Genomic DNA, 27,877 nt, shown 5'->3' on the forward strand with positions numbered 1-27,877 from the left:
ATTTTTAACTTTATGTAAATAGAATCATACAGTAGGTGTTATAGCTTCTTTCACTCATTACCTTTGAACAATTCATTCATGTTGTGAGCAGACATAATTCATCCATTTGAACTGCTATGTAACATCCCATTGTAAAATATGCCTCATTATATTTATCCATCTAATTATTGACCCTCATTTATTGCTGGATATCTTTTCTGCTTAAAAAATTATAAACGATAACACTATGCATATTCTTGTTAATGGCCTTCTGTGGGGAGTAAATCTAGGAACTAATTGCTGGATCATAGCATATGCATATGTTCAATTTTAATAGATAATTCTAAACTATTTTAAAAAGTTGTATTGACTAACATTCTCCTCAGTTGTGTATGAGACTTCTTGTTGGTTTGTATTCTAATAAGCTATTGGTACTGTCAAAAATTTTAATTTGTGCCTTTCTGGTTGGTATATAACAGTACTTCACTGTAATTTTTTGTATTTCTCTGATTACTAATAAAGTAATATCATTTGCCAACTGGATTTCCTTTTTTGTGAATACCTGTTCAACTGTTCTACCCACTTGTCTTTTTATCATCGAATTGTAGGAGTTCTTTGTGTATATATATATATATATATATATATATATACTCATGCTGCCAAATATATCAATCTTTATTGTTGCCATGTTGTGCTTGTTTAAAAGTTCTTCCCTGCCTCAAGGTTATGAATATATTTTTCTTTATAACTAACGCTGGAGATTTCCGATTAGCTAATAAATAGAGGCTCCAATTTAATCCAGGATGGGCCTGAGTGAATAAAGTTTTGCCTTTCCTCTTCCAGAGTACTTTATGGCCCTTCTCTACAACCTCTATTGAGCCCTGGAGCTTCCTAGGGGTTAAGAGGATTTCTTACTAAATTGTCACCTCAGTCTAGTGTTTAACCAAACCTAGACACACTGCCATCAAGTTGATTCTGACCCACAGTCTAGAGTCTAGTGTTTACTGTGTGATAAACGTGATTTACACTGAAATTTCAATCTGAGAGCCATTGGATTCTGTGATATTCTGACCTACCCTCAGCTCTAAAGCTTTCTCTTTAAAAACTGACCTTATAGTTATTTGACATTCTGGAATGTGGTCTGTGTGTGCTTGTTTGTGTCTGTTCCTGTTCAAAACCTTTCCTATTCCTACCAGCTTCTCTTCTCAGTGCCCTAAAGACTCCCCAAACAATTTTCTTCTTTTTGCACTTTCCTTTCTTTTTCTTCCATTTAAAAAGATATTGGGCTAGTTCTGAGATAATAGGTTAGCAGGAGTATATAGGTAGAGACTGCACAACAACTTCTATAATTTGTAAAAGAGTTTCTTGACCTTGGTGGAAGTTTGGACTCAATCATTTCCAAAGTTTCTTTTAAGTGCATGAATATTACAAATTCATCTGCCATATTGAGGTCTATCCTTCAACCCCAAGGATTTTTCCTGATTTTGTGGTCCCTTGATTTCCATGAGCTATCATAAATATATGCATAAGCCTAAAAGTAAATCATTTTCCATTTACACGGCTGCCAAAAAACGTTTGAAAAAAACCATTTTCTCTACTTTGGTTTTGGATTGTATCACGTTTGTCAGAACCTCTGACTGAAGCTTCTCAGTGATTAATAAAAATTAAAAAAAGAAAATTGTTTAATATATGAAGTTTATTTTCCTATCAAATTCTAGGCCTTATGCAGAGTAAAACAAAATAAAAAAGGGTCCATTCATGTGGAAAAATAATGAAGAACTTATTCTCCAATTCCCTTCTTTTCTTATTGTATGTAACTTATCCGATATTGGTTTATCTTCATTCATTTAGGTCCAATATATTGCAATCTAGTTGATTGCAAATCTGTTAGATAATAGGTCTATCATAATCCAATAGTTTATTTTTGCACACAATTATATTATCTGAGGATAATGGTGCTTTTGCTTCTTCCTTTCCAACCATTATACCTTTTATTTCTTTTCTTCTTATGACTGAAAAGGCAATGAATGAGGCACACAGGGGTTTGTAGTATTGAATAGAAATGGTGAAAGATGATTCCCCTGACTTGTTACCAGTCTCAAAAACAATGTTTTCAATATTTCACTCAACAGCACCTAACAACAACAAAGCTGTTTGAAAGGTATATTATGCGGGAAAAAAAAAATCTTCTTAAGCCGTTCTGCAAGAGTAATTGCGGGTATTTCCCTTTTTCTATACTGTGGAAGAGTTTGTGACTGATTAGATTTATTTCTTCTTTGAATGTTTTGAAGAAATTGCCGATAAGTGACTAAACGACAGGGCACGGAATTTTCTCAGTAGGAACATTTTTGACAACTAATTCAATTTGTCGAATAGTTTGAGACTATTCATACTTGCTGTTCTTTCATGAGTCTAATAAATTACATTGTTCTAGTAGTTTTTTCATATCATCTAAATATTCAAATGTATTTAACCAGGCTCTGTCGTCTTTTGTTCCTTACCTTGCTCGTTTTTTCACATGGGTTCAGGTCTCAGTTTAAACCTTGGTTCCTCAGATATAGCTAATACTGCAATTAATTCACCGCGCAACGAGCAGGAGAACCCGGGCAGTGCTTGTTGCAGAGGCTACGAGAAAGGCCGCACAGTGTCCCTGTCTGCAACCACCTGACTCAGGATCAGATTTTATAACATTGTGTTTCTCTGAAAAAAAAAAAAAAACCAAACCAAACTCGTTGCCGTCGAGTCGATTCTCTAGCTCCTCTAAAGTGTGGGAAGTTTTCCTTTCGAAAGGGGGCGACGTTTAAATTGACTTAAAAAAAAAAAAAAAAAAACTCCCGATGCAGACATTTTGTGTGTGTGTCAGCGGGACAAATGTTTAATTTCTCCCAGCGTCTACTGTGGACAAAAGGAAAAGTGAGGGTCGTCACAGGCTAAAATCAACAAAATGTTCTTGCGCTGCCAGACCAGAATAGAACTTCTGAACTTTTGTGCCCTGCCTCTCCCAGGCACTCAGCCCTCTGAGAGTCGGCAAAGTCCAAGAAACCGTGCACACCTGTGGGCTTACCTGGCGTGAGCTTCGTCCTTAAGTACAAGCCGGTGTTTGGTGCAAGCGCCGACTGCTCCTCTTTTGGGTCAGTCAGATCCCGGGGAGGGGGGGAGGGGATCCCTTTGACGCATCATCCTGTTTCCCGCTGGGACGGCTGCAGAGACTTCAGGTTCCCTTTCAGAAAGCGCTCGGAGGTTATAACTCGGGGATACTGATTTGGGGCAGAGCGAGGCAGTGAAAAAAACAGAAGTCCAACCACGAAGGGATTCGAACCCTCAATCTTCTGATCCGAAGTCAGACGCCTTATCCATTAGGCCACGTGGTCTTACGAATAGTAAGGTGGGGAAAAACTGTAGACAATTGTTGAGAGTCTGAGCTATTCGACTGTATTATTCGGTGCAATCTGAATAAAATTACATGATAGTCACTATTAACTTCACTTCAGAGATGGTGCCGTTAATACTCACAAAAGCTAAGTAACTCCTCCAATGTCACAGAGTGACAGGCTGACGACAAATAAGAATTCCGATTTTCTCCAAACTCCTGCCCTTGACACCAGATTTCCTTTCTGAACAAACTTTACACGTTTGCTGCGGCACCTCTCTCAGCGGGTAGCATTAGGCCGTAAAGAGAAAAAGAAAAGGATTCAACGTTCGTCTGTAATCAGGACTACAAACGCTCAGTTTGCCTTCAGAATGAAGACAAAGTGAGAACGGAGACCACCTGGGAGTAAATGAATATCATCGTGAGATGGACGAGAAGGGACTTCCTCCTGAGACCCTCTCAGCGCGGCGTCCACTTCCTGCCTCGATGGCTTCAACGAGGATTCAATCGAGGGCGTCTTCCTAAGCCTGCCACCTCCTGGAAACAACGAAGAATAGACCACTAGGACTACTCTCCGGAGAGACGTTTGTAACAAGCCCAAGAATGTACCAGCCACTTAGTGAGCAATTAGAAAATGTCTCTCCTCTAGTGCAGCCGCAAGTTGTGATGATGTGTGGCTCAAATGGAAGGCTTCTGACTTCAGGCTAGACATTTGGGGGTTTAATTCACTTTGTGGTGGTTGTTTTCTTTCCAGCTAATCTGTTTGCCTAGACAAAACCACCCCATCTCACCGGATGCTAACCTCTTGCTAATAGCGGTGTCCGCAGAGGAAGCAACTGGATAGGAAGGAACGCTGAGGCCTGGTCCCTGTGAACACCACCTGTTGTCCACCCTCCCCCTGGGTGTGGTAGACACGATGGAAGCGACATTTATGGAATAATTCATCATTCTCCACTGATTTGAGATGCCAGATATATCATGTACTAAATTCCTGCAAATACTGTGTTTAATATCTGGATTTTCTATTACATTACACTGATTTTCTTTAATGTTTGGATAATATATTCTGGTACATTGTTATTGTGCATTAATATGTGTCTTCAGTTGCCCAGTAAGGAGTGTTTGGAGTGCTTCACAATCACTAGTCTGACTGTATGTCAATTATTGGTTGTGTGGTTTTACTCAAGCTTGCTTTGGTTCCTCATGTCAAGTGAGAGAATCTAATGCACCTTGTTGTGAGATTACAATTCTACTTAAGTGAGCAACAGGACTGTTCCCTGTTAAGAGCTGCTTTTAAGTAATGAGATTGCTCCTTTTAAAAAATGTTCAATTACACATATAAATCACATATGTTGAATCAATTGAAATTTGTGAATTACCAGCTACAGTTTTTTCTAAATTGATTGGTTAAAATTAATTTATAGACATATACTCTCTCACTCCTAATTTTAGTAACATCAATGGGAGGGAAGATCACTTTCTGGCTCTGCCACTTTTTACTGTGTTAAACTTTCTAACAGCCTATGAAGAAGAAAACCCTTAAAGGATTCCCACTGAAGGTCTGGCTAGTTATAGAGTACATCCCACTTTCCTCCTAACTTCTTCCACTCACCAAGATCCTTCCTGTCTTAGTTACCGAGTACTGCCCTATGGGAAATACCAGGAGTGAGTGGGGTAGTGTATGAGGGGAGGGAGCAGGTAAGATGGAAGTTAACTACGGGGAAATAAAAAAAGCTCTCAAAGAGGTGAGTTTGGGAAATAAGGTAAATTCATATGAAAATTTTAATTGAGAAAGAATAATATTGTCTAAGATTAAAAAACCACCAAACCCATTGCCATCAATAGCGACCCTATAAGACAGGGCAGAACTGCCCCATAGGGTTTCCGAGGAATAGTTGGGAAATTTGAAATGCCTACCTTTTGGTTAGCAGGCAAGCTCTTAACTGCTGGGCCACCAAGTGTCCTATTTGAGATTGGCACAGTGGTTAAACATTACGTGGAACAGATTTCATTGAATCAATAAAAACATAATATCCAATTATATCATGTCTAATGATGCTAAGATTGATCTGTGATTAACGGCCATTTTCAATGGTGCTTGTCCAGCTTGGTTTTAAGACATCTTGCCACCAAAGATGAGAGTTTGGAGAAACACCTTCAGGGTGGAGAACTGAACATTCTTGCAGTTGGTGTTGAAATAGCAACCGCCCTCCAGGCAGAGATACTGGAAAGGTAGTTTGACATCCGTGGGGCCCCCAGCAAGAGGAGTTGACTATGATTCCACAGGTTTCTGACCAGTGTTTTATGTTGGAGAATACTGTGAATGTTCAAGGTATTCATTCCATGAATAGCTGTCTAAATCTCAATCCTATGAAATAACAAAAGCCCCTAGAGAGACTAGAGTGAATTACTAATCATTCGCAGAATTATTTTGGCTGTAGGAAATTATTTTGTGCTTTGCCTGCAAGGAATTGTTTTCATACATATATGAAGTCTTTATTTAAATTTGGCTTTTGCTACCATTATAAAATTGGTTGCTTATATCTTTAAGGGGTTATTGTAATCCTGAGGAGCCAGTGGGATCTTTTGGGGCCCCTCAAAGGCCCATGACTGCTTATTAGAGCACCTCTAAGAATCAAGGTTAACTGGTTGAAGCAATTTGTCATTTGTCTTGCTATGAAAACATTTAGTTCAAAACAAATCTGTCACTCAAGAGGGTCGTAACATTTTAAACATTTATGCATTTGCGTACAAAGCATGCAGCTATCTAGAAAAATGGAACTAATGAACTGGAGGTGATTTGAACTTACAGTGGCCACCACAGGGCTTTTTGATAGGACCAAATAATCTATTTGAGACAGGACCTAGAACCAAAAATGGCCTCAGATCAGTAGGCTGTCGTTTTTGATTGGTATAAATTCTCAAACAGACAATATATATCTTCAGTTTATTCCCTTAAAGATAACATCCAAAATTAGGAACTACACTCTTCTTGCCCTCCTTCTGCTAATTTCTACGGATGCCTTTCTAAAGACAGCCACTACCTTTTGTTAATGACTTCAAATCTGATTTTAACTCTAAAACTGTAACTGTTCCTGTGGTTTTTCTTTTAAAGTTATCTCTATCTTTTAAGGTAATCTCAAAAATCTATCAGTTTCTCAAAAGACAAGAATCACATGATTTTATTAATTGTTGCAGAAAAGGCATTTGACAAAGTTCAGCACTCATTCATGATAAAAACTCTCAGCAAAACAGGAATAGAAGGAAAATTCCTCAACATAATAAAGGGCATATATACTAAGCCAACAGCCAACATCACCCTAAATGGAGAGAGCCGGAAAACATTCCCATTGAGATCGGGAACCAGAGAAGGGTGTCCTTTATCACCACTCTTATTCAACATTGTGCTAGAAGTCTTAGCCAGAGCAATTAGGCTAGATAAAGAAATAAAGGGCATTTTTTTTTTTTAGACTGGCAAGGAAGAAGTAGAAGTATCTCTATTTGCAGATGACATGATCTTATACACAGAAAACCCTAACGAATCCTCCAGAAAACTACTGAAACTAATAGAAGAGTTCAGCAGAGTATTGGGATACAAGATAAACATAAAAAAATCAGTTGGATTCCTCTACAGCAACAAAAAGAACATCGAAGAGGAAATCACCAAATCAATGCCATTTACACTAGCCCCCCAAGAAGATAAAATACTTAGGAATAAATCTTACCGGAGATGTAAAAGACTTATACAAAGAAAACTACAGTACACTTCTGCAAGAAACCAAAAGAGACTTACATAAGTGGAAGAACATACCTTGCTCATGGATAGGAAGACAACATTATAAAAATGTCTATTCTACCAAAAGTGATCTATACATTTAATGCAATTCCAATCCAAATCCCAAGGACATTCTTTAATGAGATGGAGAAACAAATCACCAATTTCATACAGAAGGGACAGAGGCCCCCGATAAATAAGGCATTACTGAAAAAGAAGACAAAGTGGGATGCCTTACTTTACCCGATTTTAGAACCTATCATACCACTGCAGTAGTCAAAAGAGCTTGGACCAATGGAACAGAATTGAGAATCCAGACATAAAGCCATCCACATATGAGCAGGTGATATTTGACAAAGGCCCCAAAACAGTTAAGTGGGGAAAAGACAGTCTTTTTAACAAATGGTGCTGGCATAACTGGATAACCATCTGCCCAAAAATGAAACAAGACCCATACCTCACTCCATGCACAAAAAACTAACTCAAAATGGATCAAAGATCTAAATATAAAATCTAAAATGATAAAGATCATGGAAGAAAAAATAGGGACGATGTTAGGAGCCCTAATACATGGCATAAACAGTATAGAAAACATTATAAAGAATGTAGAAGAAAAACTAGATAACTGGGAGCTCCTAAAAATCAAACCCTTATGCTCATCCAAAGACTTCAACAAAGGAGTAAAAAGACTACCTACAGACTGGGAAAAAGTTTTTAGCTATGACATTTCTGATCAGCGCCTGATCTCTAAAATCTACATGATACTGCAAAAACTCAACTGCAAAAAGACAAATAACCCTATTAAAAAATGGGCAAAAGATATGACTAGACACTTCACTAAAGAAGACATTCAGGTAGCTAACAGATATATGAGGAAATGTGCATGATCATTAGCTATTAGAGAAATGCAAATCAAAACTACCATGAGATTTCATCTCACTACAACAATCCTGGCATTAATCCTAAAAAACCTATAAAAAACACAAAATAATAAGTGTTGGAGAGGCTGTGGAGAGATTGGAACACTTCTACACTGCTGGTGGGAATGTCAAATGGTACAACCACTTTGGAAATCAATTTGGCGCTTCCTTAAAAAGTTAGAAATAGAACTACCATATGATCCAGCAATCCCACTCCTTGGAATATATCCTAGAGAAATAGGAGCCTTTACACGAACAGATATATGCACATCCATGTTTATTGCAGCACTGTTTACAATAGCAAAAAGATGGAAGCAACCAAGGTGCCCATCAACGGATGAATGGATAAATAAATAATGGTACATTCACACGATGGAATACTACGCATTGATAAAGAACAGTGAGGAATCTGTGAAACACTTCATAACATGGAGGAACCTGGAAGGCATTATGCTGAGTGAAATTAGTTGCAAAAGGACAAATATTGTATAAGACCACTATTACAAGAACTTGAGAAGTAGTTTAAACTGAGAAGAAAACATTCTTTTGTGGTTATGGGCGGGGAGGTGGGGACGGTGGGAGAAGGGTACTCACTAATTAGATAGTAGATAAGAACTACTTTAGGTGAAGGGAAAGACAGCACACAATACAGGGGAGGTCAGCACAATTGGACTAAACCAAAAGCAAAGAAGTTTCCTGAATAAACTGAATGCTTCAAAGGCCAGCGTAGCAGGGGCAGGGATCTGGAGACCAGGGTTTCAGGGGACATCTAAGTCAACTGGCATAATAAAATCTATTAAGAAAACATTCTGCATCCCACTTTAAAGAGTGGCGTCTGGGGTCTTAAACACTAGCAAGCAGCCATCTAAGATGCATCAATTGGTCTCAACCCACCTGGATCAAAGGAGAATGAAGAACACCAAGGACACAAGGTGATTACGAGCCCAAGAGACAGAACTGGCCACATGAACCAGTGACTACGTCATCCTGAGACCAGAAGAACTAGATGGTGCCCGGCCACAACCGCTGACTGCCCTGACAGGGAACACAACAGAGAACCCCTGAGGGAACAGGAGAGCAGTGGGATGCAGACCCCAAGTTCTCATAAGACCAGACTTAATGGTCTGAGACTGGAAGGACCCCAGTGGTCATGGCCCCCAGACCTTCTGTTGCCCCAGGGCAGGAACCATTCCCGAAGCCAACTCTTCAGACGTGGATTGGACTGGACAATGAGTTGGAGAGGGATGCTGGTGAGGAGTGAGCTTCTTGGATCAGGTGGACACTTGAAACTATGTTGGCATCTCCTGCCTGGAGGGGAGATGAGAGGGTGGAGGGAGTTAGAAAAAAAAAAAAAGCTGGCGAAAAGGACAGGAAAAGAGAGAGTGGAGGGAGAGAGTGGGCTGTCTCATTAGGGGGAGAGTAACTGGGAGTGTGTAGCAAGGTGTATATGGTTTTGTGTGAGAGACTGACTTAATTTGTAAACTTTCACTTAAAGCACAATAAAAATTATTTAAAAAAAAAAATCTATCAGTTTCTGAGCCGTGGCAAACAAGGCAGTGGGAATTTTTTTTTCCACATTAACAAACTGTACCATTTCTCAGGGATCTGTCCCTTAATGTCTCATCAGAACAGTTCCTGAGGGGAGGAAAACTCACACTTTAAAGCTTTGATCCAAGAGTGAATTGTAAGATAACGTAGAACATTTACCTGGTCTCAAGACCCTCAAACATTCAGGGGAAGGGTTGCATCAGTATGTCAAATGTACAATCTCAGCCAACCAGTTGTATAGCAACTCTGACAATGAATAGTAGTTCTGCTTAGCTTATTAAATTATGTATAAATGCAAGATGGTACTTACAAAATAGACCCAAGGAGGCCCCAGTAACAGTCACTGGTCTAACAGATGCTAAATCACTCTGCATGTACATGGTAAAAGAAATTCATATAACTTCCCCCTGAGTACTGCCAGAGTAGCTTAAGTCAAAACACCTTCTAAAGAAAATCTTAAAGACTGAGACAAACTCCCCTTGACGCGAGTCTTTTGTGATACTCCAAAATCACAGATCTTGATGCAAACAGTGGAGGCATTGTTCTGCTATGTTTATTAATAAATTAGAGCATGACATGGGAGATTAGAAAAAAATGCTAAAATCTCATTGGATAACAGCCACCTTGAAGACTGGAAATGAGGCACAGGATATGACTGAACATTACCAGTGGACTACATTAAAAGGCACTTTTTAAAAAACTACTAAACAATTGTTGGCCCAAAAAGCGCAACAACTGGGTAAACACAGTGCCCTCAGAGATGCTCAAATAAGTTTAAATTCAATTTTAAAACCATGAATTTCACTTTCCTTCTAAACATTACAAACAATTTTGTCATTAGAAAAAAGAGGTTTCAAATAGTGGCATGATATTAACCAAAATTGGATTCTGGGAAATTTTCCCACCGAAAATTATTTCTCAAAATTATTAACTTCCACCTGCGCGCGCGGGCGCACGCACGCGCACACACACACACACACTCACGGGGTCGAGGGGGAGTTGAAAAGAATATGATGGAGTCTTAGGTAGTGGGAAGAGTCTTGGTTACTAAGACTAAAAACAAAAGATATGCAAACAGTTTCCGTCAAGCTTTAGGAAACTTCTGCTTTGTCTTTTAACCAAGTTTCAAAAGTTTTAACGGTTCTTTTAAAATAATTATAGCAATTAAAAAAAACAAAAACCAGAGCCTTGATAGCTCAGTGGCTAAGAGTTCGGCTGGCTAACCAAAAGGTTGGCAGTTTGAATTCACTAGCTGCTCCTCGAAAACCCTGTGACACAGTTCTACTCTGTTCTATAAGGTCCATATGAGAGTCTATAAAATTTCAAGTCACTTATTACTTCTATCTTGGTGAATACTTGGACTAAATATTTTTCTTTTTTTGGTTTAAAGGGCAGTTATATTTCCTTCCCCTGATTTTATCACCATGTGTGATACGATGCAAACAATATTTTGGTTCATACAAGTTTTAAGTGGAAACTTCCTCAATTCTTACACTTGTCTTACAGATCAGATGAATGTCCCTTACTTAAATTATATTTCAGGCAAGTTACAAATAATGTGGACTCACAGAATTAATCCATTTACAATACATTAATAAAATTTTAGAGTATCGCTTTTTTATAGGATTTTAATACCATTTAGGATTGTGATGTTTTAATATTATTTTAGCACATTAGGCTAATAATAAATTGAGATATTTAATAGGTGATCTTCAATTAAGAACAAAAATATTTTTCAAAAAATTAAAAACGAATAGTGCAAAGATAGAAAAATATTTGCCACCACACATTTTTTTCTTATGTACTCTTGTCTATAGGTAAATCATTGGTTCTTCATAACATTCAAATTGAGGGTAAAATCAAAGTAGTATAAACAGAGTCTTATAACATGCTTGGTAAGATTAATTAAATTTTAAAAGGTAAATTTTAAAGCTTACATGTTAGTATCTATTATTATTTAATATTATTTTATTGGCAAAGTGGTGAAGAGTTTGGCTAACCAAAAGGCTGGCAGCTCAAATTCACCAGCTGCTCTTTGGAAACCCTATGGTGCAGTTCTACTCTGTCCTATAGGGTCCCTGTGAGACAGAGTTGACTCCATGACAATGGATTTTCTTTTTTATGCGTATATTATTAAAATATATACAAGTCAAGTATATTACAAGATATTTTATAAAAGAAGTTTGTGGATAAGAGATAGAAGAGAGCTGTTGACCCAAAATAAAGATGTCACTGAGTATTGTTTTCTGCTGTTCTATACATGCAGGAAACCCTGGTAGCGCAGCGGTTAAGAGCTATGACTGCTAACCAAAAGGTCAGCAGTCTCAACAAGGGTTTCTCTCATTTTCACTGACCCTCTACTTTACCAAACATAATGTCCTTTTCTAGAGGTTGATCTTTCCTGATGACGTGTCTGAAGTAAGCAAGTTGAAGTCTCGCCATTCTCACTTCAAAGAAGCATTCTCTTTGTATTTATAACCACAGAGCTAAACAATTAAGATAGTAAGGGATTCCTCATCTTCAGAGAAGCTGAAGATCCTGAGGTTTGTTATGTTATATTTTTACTATAAAAAGTATGGATAAACTCATTATCAACTCAGCCAAGACTGTCATGTTTATTCTTAGACATCCGTGCTGTTATCTGACATCTTTTTTTTCAGGTTGCTTTTATCCAAGATCAGGCCAAAAAAGTGTCTTAAGGTGCCTGTCTTAAGAAAGGCAGCTGTACAGACAGCAGACGGAGTCACCAGGGACTGGTAGGGAAAGAAAAGTGCCTAGCTCCTAAATTTGTCTCTAAAGACCAATAAGGTGTTTTTTACACCCAAACCTTTTCGGGTGCTACCTAGACAGCCAGTTAATAACACCAAAGTCTTGCTCCCTCACCTTCTAATCCATACCATGGCACTCAGATACAGTGGGCTGGTGCTAGAAATATCTAGAGAAGATTGGAATGATCCATATTTTCCTAATTAGTTCAAAAGTAATGCACTGGATGCTCTGCTTGTTGGGCTCAGAATGTGGTGGAATTTTATCAACTCATAAAGAAAAGGAAAAGTTTCACTGATATGTATATTACTCGGTGACCATATCCCATTTCATGATCAATAGAAGTATGCTTATACTCATGTACATTCCACTTCAGGATCAGTAGAAACAGACTTTGGATGGACTTGTTATCAGGAGGGACCAGTACCTAGAGAAGGACATCATGCTTGGTAGAGTAGAGAGCCCGTGAAAAATAGAAAGACCCTCAGTGAGATAGATTGACACAGTGGCTGCGACAATGGGCTCAAACATAGCAGTGATTGTGAAGATGGCACAGGACTGGGCAGCGTTTCATTCTGTTGTACATGGGTTTGCTTTGAGTTGGCACTGACTCCACCATACCTAACAACAACAACAGAAACATACTTATATTCAAACACATGGGTTGTCGTAATAACCAACGATAGATTTCTAAGCAGATTTTATCTTTAGGTTTAAAATACTTCTGTCAGTTCAGAGCAGGAGAAAAATGTAGAACAGAGTTCAAATTCATGTAAAAAGATCAGACTTAATGGTGTGACAGAGACTGGAGGAACCCCCAAAACTATGACCCCAGACGCTCTGTTAACCTGGAACTGAAACCATTCCTGAAGCCCACTTTTCAGACAAAGATTAGATGGGACTATAAAACCGAAATCAATACACATGAGGAATGTGCTTATTATTTCAATCAGGTATACCAGGCCAAATGGGCAGCTCCTGTCCAAAAGCAGAATGAGAAGGCAAGAAGGGACAGAAATTGGTCAAACAGACACAGGGAACTCAGGGTGGAAAGGGGGAGTGTGCTGTCACATTGTGGGGATTGTAACCAATGTCATGAAACAATACGTGTATAAATTTTTGAATGAGAAATTAAAAAAAAAAAAAAGAAAAGGTTAAACTGTAGGAAAAAAATACTCCTGTCAGTTGGCATCAGTGGTGACTTAACATTTTATAGGATGAACTCCAGTACACTGGAAATTCATATTGTCTGTAATATGTTGGCCCCTTCAAGGTGAGCATCAATCGAGACATTTGTCAAAAACAAACAATCAGAATACCATTAACAGTTTGCTATGCATGTTTAATAGGCAATTTGCAATTGGCCAGCACATCATTTACTGAGTAAATCAATGCTCTGATTAATTAAAAAATTTAAAGCATTACGTATATAATTTTATCAAGAACTTTGAACAAAGAAATTTTGATTGGTTGATGATTACATCAGAATAGCAGCTGGTGGATTCAAACTGCCAACCTTTTGGTTAGTAGCCAAGCTCTTAACCACTGTACCACCAGAGTTCCAGAATGTGTTCAAATATTATCAAAGTTTAAACAGAAACCTTGCTAAGACAGTCACAAGATCAGTGAGCAATGGTTGCAAGACCTCTGGGGTCTTGGAAACAAGACACGCTCATTAATCTTTGTTTTCTGAAAGAATAAATTTCGTGTTTCAGTGAGCCTGATCACTTAGATACAACGACATGAAACAAGACAAGTTACTTTTAAAGGTTAGAGTTTAAAGCATAGCTACAGGCATTAAAAAATTATATATGTCTATGATTATATATATATAGGAGCCCTCGTGGTGCAGTGGTTAAGAGCTGGACTGCTAACCAAAAGACCAGCAGTTCCAATCCACTAGCAGCTCCTTAGACACCCTATGGGGCAGTTCTACTCTGTCCTATAGGGCCATTATGAGTGGAACTGACTCCAAGGCAACAGGTTTGATTTTGGGGGGTTACGATTATACAGGGAGCCCTGGTAGTGAAGTAGTTAAGTGCTAGGCTGCCACCCAAAAAGTTGGTGGCTTGAACCAGCCACTCCATGGGAGAAAGATGTGGAAGTTGGCTTCTTTAAAGATTACAGCCTTGGAAATTATATTGGGCAGTTCTACTCTGTCCTATAGGATCACTAAGAGTCAGAATTGAATTGATGAGAACAGGTAATGATGATACAGCCCATAGGTTTCTAGTGTTTAATAAGATGACCTTTTGTGTCATGGGTAAGAGAATTCTCCCTGTTCTCATAAAACCAAAATTTATAATTTTATTTCATACCTTGTGGATTAGTTACAGTAATCCTATTTGCTTATATTTCCCACCAGAAGATTCTACTCTCCTCCATTCTGATAATGTTAGTTACTGGAATAAATTAATGAGAGTCATTGAGTCTTACCATCAACAGGTTTCAGATCTTTCCTCATACTTGTGTAAAGATGCCTGCCTGGTACAGGTCAGAAACCATATTTCTGGTAGAAAAATCAAAGAAATTAAAGTCTTGGAAAGGACTATACCAGGAATTCATAACAGCAGGAGAAAGATTCTATTTCAATTTTAAGAAACAAGACATTAAGATCCAGGTATTCCTATATTCCCACTCGCTCTCCAGAAGCAGTTACTATCCTATAGTAACCGTCCTTTTTTGTGTCCTTTTTTCCCTGTTTTCTGCTTTAATCAATGTACTTATATCCACAAACAATATAGTTTTGTGTTTTTAAGTGTACAGAAATGAAATCATACTGGGGGAATTATTCTGCAGCTTGTTGTTTTTCATGCAAGGATAAGAAACATGGGGTCACAAACTTAATCTGAGGCACCATTCATTCATTCCACATTTCTTTACTCATTGAACAAACGTGGCTCCAGCAACTGAGAGCCATGCAGCTCCTGACGTCGGCTGAGTCCTCGGGAGAGAATGGGATTCGGAGACAAGTACAGTATAGCCACAGTGGGCTATCCCGTCCTTTGCACTCTGAACCTCTGCGGAAGGAGTATTTGAGGCTAGGAATGTATGAATTCTGTCTCTGAGGAGTAGGAACCAATGAGAAGCCGAGAACATGGCGGAAAGTAGTGAGCTCCTAGTCCTCGTCGGAGAGGGGCGTGGTGGGCCTCAGGTTTCGAAGTGCTCCCGGTATTCCACTACTTTTCACCCTATCCTCACTCCCGCTCCCTGAGACTCATGGCGGGTCTCTCCCAATGGACTCCACTTATGAGTCAATTATGTATGCTCAGAGAACACTGGGAGCCCTGGTGTCACAGTGGTTAAGAGCTATGGCTGTTAACCAAAAGATTGGCAGTTTGAGTCCACCAGTCACTCCCTGAAGGCCCTATGAGGTAGTTCCACACGGCCCTACCAGGTCGCAAGGGTTTGGGTTTTTTTGTTTTGTTTTGATTTTTAAGAGGACAGGGTTAGAGATGCAGAGTGATGGAAGCTCTATATCAGGATGCAGGTAAGGGTAGAACGGTGAATTTCCTTTTAGAAAGTGCCAATTTAAAAGTTAGACTAAGTGGTGAGGGTAACGATGCGAGGTCGGGGCCGAGGAAAGGCTCAGGCAGAAACTAAAAACCACCCAACAGGAAGGAGGCTACTGCAAATCATAGCTGAGGGTTCTTTATTTTCCAACGATTAAGATGGTAAAGTGCCTCAGAAAGACCCAAAACCACACGGAGTAAAGAAGCTTTCGTCAATGTCAGACCCTGCTCCACCACCTGCCGGGCGGGGCAACTCCTCACCACTAAGCAAGAGAAAAAAGGGCAGGAAGGGAGGACAGCGGGGCGGCGGAAGGGGAGCGAGGAGAGACGGTGTCACGTGTCGCTTCATTCTTCATTTCGATTGGTGGAGGCATCATCTCCGAGGGTCTGGAAGGTCTGCTCTGCTTTTTCTCCATTTTACTCTTAAAGCTCTGCTATTTTGAGAATAGCAGACTGGAACCACCGAGAATTTGAGATGTCATTCCCAGTAGAAAATATTTTACTGAACCAAGACTCTTCAAAGTGGACCCTGAGAATAAGAAACACGGGGACACAACACTAATCTGAGGCACCATTCATTCATTCCATCTTTATTTATTCATTGAACAAACATGGCTGAGAACTTCGCGCTTATACCAGGCACAACTGAAGCACAATATTCCCTGTATGGGTGTCCTCGAAGATGGGGACCAGGGAAAGGGAAAAGCGTCCGTACGCCCTAGGCAGACTGCACTGTCTTGTCAACACGGAAGCGCTAGAATTGTCTCCAAAACACTCTGCTTCTCTTAATAATCATTGACCCATAGTTGAGTTGTAAATTCTTAAAAAAAAAAAATTCCGGAAAAACCTCAGAAATAGTCACAGTACTTGTTCTTAAGCCTAAGCCGCAGTTTGAAGCAACAATCGAACGCCTGGTCGCTGCAGCAAGCAAACGGTTATAATTTGGAGAGGTTTCATGCCCACTCCATCCCCGCGCCCTGGGCAATCGGAGTTCACCTGAAGACCCCTCCTGTGACAATGGTGCCACAAAGTGGGTTGGGATAGATTAATTTCCCCAGGAAACGATATTCGCCCTTTTTTCAGTGGGGTGAAACGAGTTACTGATATTTAAACTTGTCTCTTGGAATCCTGTCTCTTCCGGGGATTGGGGTAGGGGCAAGGATGTTGTGATCCTGTCACCGAGACATTTTCTTTTCTTTTTAGTAGTAAAGAAACGGTCACTAAAATACCACTGTAAGGCCCCACTGGGATTCGAACCCAGGATCTCCTGTTTACAAGACAGGCGCTTTAACCAACTAAGCCATGGAGCCAACTCGGTTGGTGATTTCTAAAAGTGCCTTTTATTTACTTTCCAATAACAAAGGTATCGCTATTGCAATCAATGTGTGTATGTGTTTTGTTTTGTTTAATATTCTATTAAAATTATTTAACATGAGTCCAATTTCAGCTTCTTAGCAATCATTGTAGTACGTACTTGGAAGGACCGTGAAGACTGAGAAACAGTTTACCATTGAGATGCTTACAACCTGTGCTCCTTTTTCTCACCCATCAGAAAATGACCACCAACGTCCTCATTTCTCTCAGTGGCTTCATTCCTAGTGTCCCATGTGATTCCTGCCCTCACGACCCTCCGGTCGCTGAACCATGCAGCTCCTGACATTGGCTGAGTCGTGGGGAAAGGATAGAATTCTGAGACAGGATAGCCACAGCGGCCTGTGGAGGAATCCCGCCCTTTGAGTTCTGAACCCCTGTGAAGGGAATATTTGAGGCCAGGAATGTATGAATTCCCGTGAGCTGACCTCCGAGGGGCGCATTCACCCTATCCTTAATTTCCAACTTTATCCTTGAACACAGCCCATGGCAGAATCTTTATTATTATTATTTTTAAATCGTCTTTAAACTTTAGAAAACCTCTGCTCATTATTTAAGCGCTAATTTATCATTTTCATTCAAAAATCCTCTCTCCTTATCACCCCAGTCATTAGGCGATGATACCTTACCCAAGTCAGTTACCATGTAAAAAGGCAGTATTTTCAGAATTAGGCATAGGAAGAAGTCTCCCCCAAACACACACGCACCTTTAAAACAACAATAAAAAAACCTTTACCGTAATATCCAGTGTGTGGTTTCTTTATGTTTTTACCAGAATTTCTCAAATTTACGTTGTTCAGTTCTTCACACTTTTCTAAATTTGCATAGTCTTTTTAAAATAAATGGAACAACGTATATTTTTCTGCAACTTGGATTTTTCTTTCAAAATTATATTCTTAAAAGTAATCTATGTTAATGTGCATAATTGTAGGTCACTCGTTTTTAAAGTCAACTTTATTGAGGTATAATTTACATACAATAAGATGCACCCATTTTAATTATATGGCTCAAAGACTTTTGGTTATTCCTACGTAACCACCACGAAAATGAAGATACAGAATATTTCCATCATCCCCAAAATGTTCTCTCAGTGATCACTCTTTTTTCCTATATACATAATTTCATTTATTTTGTTGTTGTTGAGAATATACATAGCAAAACATACACCAATTCAACAGTTTTTACATGTACCATTCAGTGACATTGATTACATTCCTTGAGTTGTGCAACCATTCTCACCCTCCTCTTCTGAGTTGTTCCTCTCCCATCAACATAAATGCACTGCCTCCCTAAGGTTCCAGTCCAATTTTTCCAGCTGCTATTGTCAATTTGATCCCATATAGATGGTTCTTAAAGGGCATAATGCTTAAGGCAGACATTTTTTACTAGTTAAGCTAAACCATTGTTCGGTTTAAAGAAGGCTTTGAGGATATTTTTGGTTTAAGGTTTAAAGATGATCTCAGGGCAATAGTGTCACTCTTGTCCAGCGTGCTCAGACTTGCCAGTTATCTGGACACTGGCATTTGAGAAAGAGAAAGTAACTTTACTGCAATGAGCAGAGCTGGGAGCCAGGAGGAAGTTCCTCAGATCCGGCTCCCCAAACTACAGCGAAGCAGAGCTTATATGTGATTTGGGCAGCAAGATGGTGGCTGAGCAGGTGTACTAAAAAAAAAAAAAAAAAAATTTTTTTTTTTTTTTAGGGAGGGAAAATTCTAGAAGGCTGCCGGGAAACAGGAGGTGATGTGGTTCTTGTTGGACCTCTTGCTTAGGAATAGGGTCTGGGTGATGATTTTCCTTCTGATATTTTCCTCCTGTTGCTGTGTCCTCCACTGAGCTCAATTAGGGATCACAGCTGGCCCTTCTGCACATGCAGGGTGGGCCAAAACTGGCTTGGGCTAGTTTAAGGACTAATAGAAATTTACTGGCATTCATAGGTTCAGACTATAATAGTTTCAGGGGTTCATCCAAACTTCGTGGCTCCAGGAAGTCTGGAGTCCATGAGAATTTAAAATTCTGTTCTGCATTTTCCCCCTTTTGATTAGGATTCGTCTATGGAATCTTTGATCAAAATGTTCAGTAATGGTAGCCAGGCACCATCCAGTTCTGGTCTCATGGCAAATGAGGCAATTGTTCATGGAGACAATTAGCCACACATTCCATATCCTCCTCCTCTTCCTGACTCTCCTTTTTCCTCTGTTGTTCCAGACGAATAGAGACCAATTGTTTTTCCTTAGACGGCCATTTGCAAGCTTTTAAGATCCCATGTACTATGCATCAAGCTAGGAGGTAGAACAGAGACACTAAACGTATTACTAGGCCAATTAACTGGGATGTCCCATGAAACCATGTCCCTAAACACCCAAACCAAGAAACAAAACCCCATGAGGTTTCTGGTGTACATAATCAGCTTCAGCAGCTGCTCTTTTTTTTGTCATTGTTGTAAATGTATCCATCTTAGTTATCTAGTGCTGCTATAGCAGAAATATCACAAGTGGATGGCTTTAACAAACAGAAATTTATTCTTTCACAGAGAGGGGGCTAGAAGTCCAAATTCAGGGCACCAGCTCCTGGGGAAATCTTTCTCTTTCTGTTGGTTCTAGGGGAAAGTCCTTGTCATCAGTCTTCCCCTGGTATGGAGCTTCTCAGCGCAGGGACCCCAGGTCCAAAGGTCATGCTCTGCTCCTGGTGCTTCTTTTTTGGTGGCATGAGGTCTCTCTCCTCTCTGCTTGATTCTTTCTTTTATATCTCAAAAGAGATTGACTCAAGATACAACCTAGTCTTGTAAGTTGAGCCCTGCCTCCAATCCTGCCTCACTGACATTGTAGAGGTTAGTGTTTGCAACACATAGGACAGTCACATCAGATCACAAAATGGTAGACTATCACACAATACTGGGAATCATGGCCTAGCCAAGTTGACACACATTTTTGGGGGACACAATTCAATCCATAAAATATCAATCACACAACTTATGCCAATTCAACAGGTGTACAATTTATTGACAATTAGACTAATGTGCAACTCTATCTTCAATCAACACGATATTTTCATCGCTGTTAACTTTCCATTCTCCTCCTCCCTATCACCCCTGGGGAAACCCTGGTGGCATAGTGGTTAAGTGCTATGGCTGCTAACCAAAGGGTTGGCAGTTCAAATCCTCCAGGCGCTCCTTGGAAACTCTATGGGGCAGTTCTACTCTATCCTATAGGGTCGCTATGAGTTGGAATCGACTCGATGGCAGTGGGTTTGGGTTTGATCACCCCTGGTAACCACTAATTAACTTTGTTCTCTATCCATTTGTCTTTTCTTGTATTTTTATATAAGTGGAGTCATACAATATTTGTTCAATGCAATAACTAAGTGACTTCTTTCACCTAACATAATGTTTTCTAGCTCCATCCATATTGTAGCATGTATCAAGACTTCATTTCTCCTACTGGTTAAGTAGTATTTCATTGTATGTATGTATCACATTTTGTTTATCCATTCACCTTTTGATGGGCATTTAAGTTGTTTCCACCTTTGGCTATTGTGAATAGTGCTACAATGAAAATTGGTGTACGAGTTTCTGTTTGAATCTCTGTTTTCTAGTCTTTGGGGTATATACTTAGGACTGGAATTTCTGGGTCACATGGTAGTTCTAGTTTTAGTTTTTTGAGGAAATGGCACAATGTTTTCCACAATAGCTGTATCATTGTGCATTCCCACCAATGGGTAAGAGTTCCAATTTCCCCATATCCTTGCCAACATTTGTTATTGTCTTAGTTATCTAGTGCTGCTGTAACAGTAATAACAAGTGGGTGTCTTTAACACACAGAAGTTTATTCTCTAACAGTCTAGGAGGTTATAAGTCTGAATTTGGTGTGCCAGCTCCAGGGGAAGGCTTTTTTTCTATGTCTGTTCTTGGGGAAGGTCCTTGTCATCAATCTTCCCCTGGGTCTAAGGGCTTCTCAGCACAGGGACCGTAGGTCCAAAGATGTGCTCCACTGCTGGCTCTTCTTTCCTGTTGGTAATGAGGTCCCTCTCCTCTCTGTTCACTTCCCTCTTTTATATCTCAAAAGAGATTTACTCAAGATACAACCTAATCCTGTAGATTGTGTTCTACCTCATTAACATAACTGCCTCTAACCCTGCCTCATTAACACCATAGAGGTTAGAATTTGCAACATATAGGATAATTACATCAGATCACAAAACCACAACTTACTGGGAGTCATGGCCTAGCAAAGTTCACAGACATTTTTGGGAGACACTACTCAATCCATAACAATTATATTCTGTGTTTTTTGTTTTTTTTTTTAATCTTAGCCATCCTAGCGGGAGTGAAATTGTATCTCATTGTGGTTTGGATTTGCATCTCTCTGATGGCTAATGACGTGGAACATCTATCTCTTCATGTGTTTGGTGGCCATTTGAATATCCTCTTGGTGAAATTTGGTGAAATGTGTATTCAAGCCTTTTGTCTATTTTATGATTAGGTTTTTTGTCTTGTTAAGTTGTCAAAGTTTTGTGTATATTTGATTGTTAGGTTCTTGTCAGATACATGCTTTCCAAAGATATTCTCCCAGTTGGTAGCTTATCTTTTTACTTTTTTGTTAGTCTTCTGATGAACAAATTTTTTAATATTTGTGAAGTCCTACTATTTACTTTGTCTTTTGCTGTTTTTGCTTTTGTTATTATATTAGATAATCCGTTGTTAAAAGCTAGCCCTGACAACATTGCCTCTGCTTTTTCTTCTAAGAATTTTATGGTTTTAGTGTGCACGTTTAGGTCCTTAATCCATTTTGAATTTGTTTTGGAGTATGGTGTGAGGCATGAATCCTATTTCATTTTTCTGCATGAGGAAATCCAATTCTCCCAGCACCATTTATTGAAGAGACTCTTCTTTCCCCCATTGAATGGACTTAGCACCCTTGTCAAAAATCAGTTGACCATAGATGTGTGGGTTTATTTCTGGACTCTCAATTCTATTCCATTGGTCTATGTGTCTATTGTTATACTAGTACCAGGCTTTTTGTTTATTTTTTTAAAAAAATTTTATTGTGTTTTAAGTGACAGTTTACAGCGCAAATTAGTTTTGTTACCAATTGCCAATCTGACACAAAAGGCCCTTATTTTTTCCCCAGTAAGAATACATGTGAAAGACAAAACTGTATCTTCAGGAAGCTTTATTTTGTTCGAGTCAAGCAAAAGGAGTCAGTGAAGAACTAAGCCTCTCTAAAAGACTGACTCGTCAGAGTCAGAGAGGCCACAGGTATAATAGTTTAGGGTAGGGTAATTGTGTCATTTTTGCTTATGGGTTTTCTGGAATCACCAGGCAGTAGTCATCCGTCAGTCACGGTGCGGATATCTGTGCCTGTTCCAGGGCCAGTTCCTCTGAAAAACATCTTACAAGGGAGCACACTGTTCTTTCCTCATCACACAAAAAGGATGGGGGTTTTGCGTACTTAGCCAAGCACATAATTTTTGTAAGTAAGTTGCAAGTTGTAGATGATGCAGGGCTCCTTGTCTAGGGGCTCAGTCCCTTTTTCTTCCCTATCTCAGTTTCTCATTCAAAAATCTGTACACAAATTTTTATGTGACTTTGGTTGCAATCCACACAATGTGTTAGCACTCTCCCCCTTTCTTTTTTCGCCCCTGTTCTCTATGTCCATCTGTCCAGTTTTCCTGTACTTTCCTGCCTTCTCTTTCCTTTTGGGCAGGTATTGTCCATTTGGTCTCATATATTTGATTGAACCGAGAAACACATTCTTCACATGTATTATTGTTTGTTTTATAGGCCTGCCTAATCGTTGGCTGAAAAGTGGACTTTGGGGGTGACTTCAGTTCTGAGTTATTAGGGTGTCCGGGGCCATAGTTTCAGGGGATCCTCCAGTCTCTGTCAGATCAGTAAGTCTGGGGGTCTTTTTGTTTGTTTGTTTCTTGAATTTGAATTTTGTTTTACATTTTTCTCCTGCTTTATATCTGGAACCCTCTGTTGTGATCCCTGTTAATCAGTGATGGTAGCCGGCACCTTCTAGTTCTTCTGGACTCAGGCTGGTGGAGGCTGTGGTTCATGTGGTTCGTTAGTCCTTTGGACTAATATTTTTCTTGTGTCTTTGATTTTCTTCATTGATCACTCATTTTTACTACTGTATCTTAGTTGTTGATAAGTTTAGCATGAATTATTTACTCATTTTCCTGTGAATGGACATTTGAGCTATTTCCAGTGTGAGCTTTTATAAACAGTGATGTTATAAATATTCAATTATATGGCTTCTAGAGATGCTCAGAAGTTTGTAGGGCATGCACACCTTCAACTTTACTAAACTCAAAAAGCAAACCTATTGCCATCAAGTCGATTCCAACTCATAGCTTCCCCATAGGATGTCCAAGGCTATAATCTTTATGAAACCAGATTGTCACCTCTTGCTCCTGAGGAGTGGCTGGTGTGCTGGAGCCTCCCACCTTTTAGTCAGTAGCTAAGCTCTTAAGCACTTCACCGCCAGGGTTCTTTTTAACTTTACTAACTTTTTTTTTTTTAACCCCACAGTTGCTGAGTCGATTCTGATTCATGTGACCCTATAGGACAGAATAGAACGCCCCCCCACCATAGGGTTTCCAAGGCTGTAAATCTTTTTTTTAATAATTTTTATTGTGCTTTAAGTGAAAATTCACAAATCAAGTCAGTCTCTCACACAAAAAACCACATACACCTTGCTACACTCTCCCAATTACTCTCCCCCTAATGAGACAGCCCGCCCTCTCCCCCCATTCTCTCCTTTCGTGTCCATTTTGCCAGCTTCTAACCCCCTCCACCCTCTCATATCCCCTCCAGGCAGGAGATGCCAACATAGTCTCAAGTGTCCACCTGACCCAGGAAGCTCACTCCTCACCAGCATCCCTCTCCAATCCATTGTCCAGTCCAATCCATGTCTGAAGAGTTGGCTTCGGGAATGGTTCCTGTCCTGGGGCAACAGAAGGTCTGGGGGCCATGACCACCAGGGTCCTTCTAGTATCAGTCAGACCATTAAGTCTGGTCTTATGAGAACTTGGGATCTGCATCCCACTGCTCTCCTGCTCCCTTAGGGGTTCTCTGTTGTGTTCGCTGTCAGGGCAGTCATCAGTTGTAGCGAGGCACCATCTAGTTCTTCTGGTCTCAGGATGATGTAGTCTCGGGTTCATGTGGCTTTTTCTGTCTCTTGGGCTCGTAATCGCCTTGTGTCCTTGGTGTTCTTCGCTCTCCCTTGATGCAGGTGGGTTGAGACCAATTGATGCATCTTAGATGGCTGCTTGCTAGCATTTAAGACCCCAGACGCCACTCTTCAAAGTGGGATGCAGAATGTTTTCTTAATAGATTTTATTATGCCAATTGACTTAGATGTCCCCTGAAACCCTGGTCCCCAGATCCCTGCCCCTGCTACGCTGGCCTTTGAAGCATTCAGTTTATTCAGGAAACTTCTTTGCTTTTGGTTTAGTCCAATTGTGCTGACCTCCCCTGTATTGTGTGCTGTCTTTCCCTTCACCTAAAGTAGTTCTTATCTACTATCTAATTAGTGAATGCTCCTCTCCCACCCTCCCTCCCTCCCTCCCCCCCTCTCATAACCACAAAAGAATGTTTTCTTCTTAGTTTAAACCATTTCTGAAGTTTTTATAATAGTGGTCTTATATAATATTTGTCCTTTTGCAACTAATTTCACTCAGCATAATACCTTCCAGGTTCCTCCATGTTATGAAATGTTTCACAGATTCCTCACTGTTCTTTATCAATGCATAGTATTCCATTGTGTGAATATACCATAATTTATTTATCCATTCATCCGTTGATGAGCACCTTGGTTGCTTCCATCTTTTTGCTATTGTAAACAGTGCTGCAATAAACATGGATGTGCATATATCTGTTCATGTAAAGGCCCTTATTTCTCTAGGATATATTTCAAGGAGTGGGATTGCTGTATCGTATGGTAGTTCTATTTCTAGCTTTTTAAGGAAGTGCCAAATTGATTTCCAAAGTGGTTGTACCATTTTACATTCCCACCAGAAGTCTATAAGTGTTCCAATCTCTCCACAGCCTCTCCAACATTTATTATTTTTGAATTAATGCCAGCCTAGTTGGAGCGAGATGAAATCTCATTGTAGTTTTGATCTGCATTTCTCTAATGGCTAATGATGGTGCACATTTCCTCATATATCTGTTAGCTACCTGTTAGCTACCTTCTTCAGTGAAGTGTCTATTCATATCTTTTGTCCATTTTTTAATTGGGTTATTTGTCTTTTTGCAGTATCATGTAGATTTAAGAGATGAGGCGCTGATCAGAAATGTCATAGCTAAAAACTTTCTTGCAGTTTGTAGGTAGTCTTTTTACTCTTTTGGTGAAGTCTTTAGACGAGCATAAGGGTTTGATTTTTAGGAGCTCCCAGTTATCTAGTTTTTCTTCTACATTCTTTATAATGTTTTCTATACTGTTCATGCCATGTATTAGGGCTCTTAATGTTATCCCTATTTTTTCTTCCATGATCTTTATCGTTTCAGATTTTATATTAAGTCTTTGATCCATTTTGAGTTAGTTTTTGAGCATGGAGTGATGTATGTGTCTTGTTTCATTTTTTTGCAGATGGATATCCAGTTATGCAAAGCTGTAAATCTTTACAGAAGCAGGCTGCCACATCTTTGTCCTGAGGAGCAGCTGGTAGTCTCCAAGTGCTGATCTTTCTGGTTAGTATGTGCCACCAGGGCTGCTTTAACTTTACTAGATAATGTCAAATTGTTTTCCAAAGTGGTTGTACCAATATGCACATAAGATCCCTAGTGTAGGGGTTATAGTTGATCCACACTTTTGTCTACACTTGGGTGTTGTAAAGCAGTATTTCATTGTAATCTAAATATACATTTCCATGATTACAAATTATTTTGAGTAGCTTTTTATAGGTCTGTTGGCCATTCAGGTTTTCTCTTCTTTGAAGTGCTGTTGCATTAATTTCTCTGCTTAGTTGTTTGTATATTTTATTATTGTCTTGCAGTAATTCTTGATATTTTGGATAATAATCCTTCGTGAAGTATATGTGTTGCAGATATATGCTTCTAGTTTTTGCTTAGTTATTTCACATTTTACGGTTTCAGGGTTGCATTGTTTCACCATACTTATTCAATCTGTATGCTGAGTGAATAACATGAGAAGCTGGACTATATGAAGAAGAACAGGGCATCAGCATCGGAGGAAGGCTCAATAACAACTTATGATATGCAGATGACACAATCTTGCTTGCATAAGGTGAAGAGGACTTGAAGCACTTGCTTATGAAGATCAAAGACTACAGCCTTCTGTGCGGGCTACTCTTCAACGTAAAGAAAACAAAAATTCTCAAACTGGACTGATAAGCAACATCACGATAAATGGAGAAAATATTAAAGTTGTCAAGGATTTCACTTTACTCGGATCCACAATTAGCACCCATGGAAGCAGCAGTCAGAAAATTGAATGAAGTATTGCATTGGACAAATCTGCTGCAAAAGACCTCTTTAAAGTGTTAAAAACAAAGAGGTGTCTTTGAGGACTAAGGTGTGCCTGACCCAAGCCACGATATTTCCAATTGCCTCATATGCATGTGAAAGCTGGACAATGAATAAGGAAGACCAAAGAATTGATGTCTTTGAATAATGGTATTGGTGAAGAATATTGGATATACCATGGACTGTCAGAAGAACAAACAAGTCTGTCTTGGGTGAAATACAGCCAGAGTGCTCCTGGGAAGTGAGGATGGTGAATCTTTGTCTCACATACTTTGGACACGTTATCAGGAGGGACCAGTCCTGGAAAGGGACATGATGCTTGATAAGTAGTGGGTCAGTGAGAAAGAGGAAGACCGCCAGTGAGATGGATTGACATAGTGGCTGCAACAATGGACTCAAACATGATAATGATTGTAAGGATGGTGCAGGACCGGGCAGTATTTCGTTCTGCTGTGCATAGCGTCACTGTGAGTCAAAAATGACTTGAGGACAGCTAACAACAATAACTGCATGATAAACAAAAGTTAATTGTTTGAATGTAGCTAGATTTATTATTTGTCGTTTGTGTTTTTGCATCTTAAGAAATAATTTCTTCAAATTCAGAAAGAGGTTCTCCCATATTTTCTTTGGAAAGTTTTATAGCTTTGCCTTTCACATTTAAGTCTTTAATATATTTAGAAAACGTCATTTTCTTCCAAATGGATAATCATTTTTTCCCCCCATGAAGTAGCAATAGTTCTGCCATATATCAAGTTTCCATGTATCTACAGGATTATTTCTGGGATCCTTATTCTATTCCAATGGTTTTTTTTTGTCTATTTCTGTTTTAATACCACCCTGTTTTTTTTGTTTTTTTTTTTTTTGTCTTAAGCACTATAGCTTTATAATAAGCTTTGATATAATGCAAGTTTTTTCCATCTTTTTTTTTTTATGTTTCTTAGCAAATATTGACTCGTTGCTCATATACACAAATTTTAGACAAAACTGTAACTCTGCGTGAAAACTCTATCAGTGTATTCAATAGAGTTGCAAACTGGCACCTTTCTATTATTAATCCTTTAAAGTACGGCCACATCCTTTTATCCCTACTACCATTTCTGCAGCTCAGGCCGTTATTAGAATCTATTTCATTACAAAATCCTCCTT

At 39.3% G+C, this 27,877-nt stretch overlaps 2 non-coding genes across 2 annotated transcripts; both read right to left on the reverse strand.

The window, feature by feature from the left end:
- Nucleotides 1–3,277: 3,277 nt before the first annotated feature.
- TRNAR-UCG (transfer RNA arginine (anticodon UCG)) lies at nucleotides 3,278–3,350 on the reverse strand. Its single transcript has one exon. It is a non-coding gene; the product is annotated as a tRNA-Arg (tRNA).
- Nucleotides 3,351–17,106: 13,756 nt separating this feature from the next.
- TRNAT-UGU (transfer RNA threonine (anticodon UGU)) lies at nucleotides 17,107–17,180 on the reverse strand. The gene has a single exon. It is a non-coding gene; the product is annotated as a tRNA-Thr (tRNA).
- Nucleotides 17,181–27,877: the final 10,697 nt, after the last annotated feature.

The sequence above is a fragment of the Loxodonta africana genome, chromosome 1 (genome assembly GCF_030014295.1).
Source record: "Loxodonta africana isolate mLoxAfr1 chromosome 1, mLoxAfr1.hap2, whole genome shotgun sequence".
Taxonomy (NCBI): domain Eukaryota; kingdom Metazoa; phylum Chordata; class Mammalia; order Proboscidea; family Elephantidae; genus Loxodonta; species Loxodonta africana.